The sequence below is a fragment of the Alosa sapidissima genome, chromosome 20, assembly GCF_018492685.1.
Source record: "Alosa sapidissima isolate fAloSap1 chromosome 20, fAloSap1.pri, whole genome shotgun sequence".
Lineage (NCBI taxonomy): Eukaryota > Metazoa > Chordata > Actinopteri > Clupeiformes > Clupeidae > Alosa > Alosa sapidissima.
In genome coordinates, this window is record NC_055976.1 from 11,810,009 (window position 1) to 11,813,951 (window position 3,943).

The 3,943-nt window shown below is 40.6% G+C and overlaps 1 long non-coding RNA gene across 1 annotated transcript; it reads right to left on the reverse strand.

Annotated features, from left to right (window-relative positions):
- Positions 1-884: 884 nt before the first annotated feature.
- Positions 885-1,631, reverse strand: LOC121694834. Its single transcript, XR_006025894.1, has 3 exons — positions 1,541-1,631; positions 1,309-1,450; positions 885-1,159 (listed from the first exon to the last, which is right to left on the reverse strand). It is a non-coding gene; the product is annotated as an uncharacterized LOC121694834 (long non-coding RNA).
- Positions 1,632-3,943: the final 2,312 nt, after the last annotated feature.

The following is a 3,943-nucleotide window of genomic DNA, read 5'->3' on the forward strand; positions in this document are numbered from 1 at the left end:
TTTTTGCAGAGTGAGTGTGCATGTGTACCAACGTCTCTGGAGAGAAGGCGCACAATTTGAACAAGAAATCGGTTCTCAAACGGAAGTTTTGATTGCAGCAATTAGCTAGTTCATGCACCAGGGTGTAAATAGCATGCAGTACTATAAACACCAGGGTACGAATAGCATCCACTTCTAACTGTACATTGATGCAAACAGCATACCTTATTTAGAGTGTCTATTACACAGCTGAGCTATTCACACTCTGTTATGTAACAACAAAAAAAACATGTTGCTTGTTTTAAAAAAAATATATATTATTACATTGTGTTATATTATTACAAAAAATATTATTACATTGTGTGATCAATATACACTGATATTTGTACCAGGGGTGCAAATAGCCTTACCCATATATATATATGAGATACACTGCACATTGCTGAGGGACATTCAAATGAGTTGACGGTCATATTCAAATGTATATATATTTACACATACACACCATGGCGGTTGTTGCTCTTTGGAAGAGGGGAAGCTCTGATAAAAATTGTCAATTATTAAATAAATATTATTCAATTCAATTCAATGAACTTTATTTTTCCGTTAGGAACTTCACATGTGGAGGAGCAGCAGGGTGACACACACACACACACACACACACACACACACCATCAGCCCACACTAGACATATGGCAGATAATAAAAATTAAGGTGCTATATTGTTGTTTGAGTTATCCCAAAACCCAGATTAGACCAAACAGTATAGCCTAGAGTTCTGAGACATTGCAGCTGGCTTGGCTACATTTTACTAGTTCACTTTGTGGGAAGTTTAAATAGGCTATTTGGGAGCCTACAGTTATTTCTCTGTGACTATTCTGTATGTTCATATGCCTTGCTGTTTTATTTTGAATCTCCCCTGCTCAGAAGCGGCTCTTGAATGATGATGTTGCAGCTTTCTTTGGCGGCTTTGGGACAGGGGCAATGTTAGGTGGCAAAGGAGGTTGTGGTTGGGTGAGTGAGGCAGTTGAGTCCTTGAATGTTATGTTTGGGTTGCGTCTGTTTTCTATGACCTTCTCAATTAGTGTCTGGATGAACTTGGTGGTGTGTGGCTTATAGATTTTCTTGACTATCCATTGCTTTGACTTTTTGCAGAAGACCTGCTTGACGCGTGGTTCTCCTGATTACACAGATATCTGAATGAAGATTTGACTAGTAGATGTCTCTCCACAGGAATAGAATGAACTTTTCAGCAAAGTATGCATTTTGAGTTAGCTGTGAACATGCTACTTTTGGTTATTTTAGTATTTAGAGTACATGAAAACACACCTGTTGCCGTGGTGGCTTGTTCTCGTGCCACAATGTTCTCATTATGTTCCATGATGGTGAGGTAGGCCCTCTCCCTCACAGGAGAGGACCTGGCGTTTAGGGAGGTACTTCAGGAGAGCACTGTGAAAGATCTCCAGTGGCCCTGTGTGAAAAGGAGAATATATAGTACTAATTAAACATGTTCAATAGGATATGTTCAAAACATGTGGGTAAAAAGGGTGTCAGTTCTTACCAGTATGTTTGAAGAGGGCCATCTTCTGAAGATCTTTCAAAAGCCTTTTATCAAAGACGAGCAACGTCAGGTCCTGATATGCCATGAGTCCTTCTTCTGTTAGAGGAGCATGGTCACAGTGATGCCGCTTTCCATCCGTGTCAGTCCATCGGTGTTCATTGACCACATGGTGTGGAATGCACTTGTTTTGTAGTGCCTTTCATCTGTTTCACCAACTTCAAGGGTGCTGGCACTGGTATCAAGGCCAGGTGTACTTGGGCATGGTGACTATAAAACAAACAAGAGGTTTCTTTTCAGACTATATTCCACTAATTTAAATCAGACAGTAGTCTTAGATATATATGCAGTAAGTAAAAGCGCTACTGGATGTTCTTTTAAAAAAAATACAGAGACATTCAGAATATATGATAATGGTGAAGATTACTGTTTACTAGTGGTATGGCTACTAGATAGTTCCATGAGTGCATACACTCTATTAGGAAGTGCATTAAATGTATTGAGTGGTGGATAAACTCTATCAAGAGGTGGATAAACTATTTCTGAAATTCAGTGGTGGGTAAACTGCGTTTACTTGCGATTAGCCTCCACTGCAGTCATGATTAGAGATCATGTAGGCTACTTACAAACTGTGCTTGGACAGAGGGAGGGCCTCATTGACGAGTGGAGTTAGTGAGGCAGACACATTAGAACAGCAAGCAACCAAAACATACAAGATATTTACTTTGTAAACAGCCAAATCATATGAGATGTGCTGCTTTACAGCAGACGACTATATCAGTGTGTTTTCAGTCGAGAAGTGGAGTCGAGTCTGAAAGAACCTTACCTCAAGGCTAATGCGTTTAGCGCAGCTAGCACTGCTAGTTCCAGAAGTTCCTGGCTGTTTGTCAATATCATCTGGCAAGGTAAATATCGACGGAATTGCGGTTTTCACAAGCGTGGGTCTCTTCACTCCTAAGGGGTTGGGTTCGAAGTCGTATGCCTTGAAATGTAGACTGCACACCGTCAGACCACTGAGCTAAAAGCCCAAGCTTCCAACTCAGCGGTTAGAGCCGTTCTTAAGGTTAGGGGTGTGAGGATTTACACGCGCAACTAGCATCACCAGCTAGCATACACCAGCCCCAGGTCGGTTACCAGTTGATCCAATATTAGTTGTGCAGAAATATAGCCCATCTTATACACACCAATTGAATTGAAATAGAAATTGTATAGATTTGTATTTTTTGTAATTATTCCACATTTAGTGTAGTCATATCAGAACCTGAAGTAGCCTACAATCCAAATGCAACCATGAAACCTTTCATTTGAGGCCAAGATTATGCTTATAAGGGGTTCATATGCAGTAAGCATTTGATTGCCAGTATGCATTTTGGATAACCCAAAGTCCTATGGGGAGTTTTCATAGGGCATTTTACAAAATACCTTGGTATACCTTGGCAAATAATGGTCTAAAGTACTCATGTTGTCATTCTATATTGATCTACTTTTGCACACAGCATGACAAGACCTAATGATAGGACTCAAGTCATATCAAGTCAAGACCTAGAGGGCTGAAATGTGGTCAGTTCAAAGGTGCTTGTTATCCGGTGGAAAAAGAAAAGAATAATCTAGCTTTTGTAACTTTGTGTCAGACATCACACAGTTATTCTAATTGTTTTCCAAAAATGCCTCAGCTTTCCAAAAGAGAGCAGGCATTTGATTATTGGCTAAAGTATGTAGGAGCAATGCCCTCCTCAAAAAATGGGGCAAAAGTATAATGTATAATTGCTCAGATTTGCAAAAGAAAAGATTTGACACATGGCACTAACAATCCCATAATGGGCCTTTTCACCATACGCGGAGTTTGTGAGGGGGCAGGGGAAGCACTGCCCCCCCTGGTGGAAACGGGTAATTGCATTGTTGAAATGCATACATTGATTACGGTTGATGGTGGGAGCAGCCAGGTTTTCTTCTCTTGCGATCCTTCACATCGAAAGTGACATTACGGCCAACCTGACGAGGCATGCAAATTACTGTTGCACTAATATAGATATCTTGCCGTGCCAACGTTGCAATAAAGGTTGCCTAAATGCCATGTATATAAATGTCCTGTCAGCTTACTAATTGATTTTGCGTTGTGTGTAGATTTGGAATTTTTATTCCATTTATATTTGTTTAAACAGCAAAGTGGCGAAGCCTAGTTGGAACTGGCTGGTGAATGTGACACGCGTAGGCCTGGCTAGATACACCATGACCCTTTTTGTGCATAGGCCTATGCTGATCGCTGTGGATTACTCTTTTTCGTGTCATTGGATTACAGCAAAATATGAATATTTTTGTCTTAACGTAATGGCGTGATTGCGCTTCGTTTCTGCGTTTGGAGAGGCAGACTGTTAGGTAGGTGAACACTTCCTTTGGTTCTTGGAG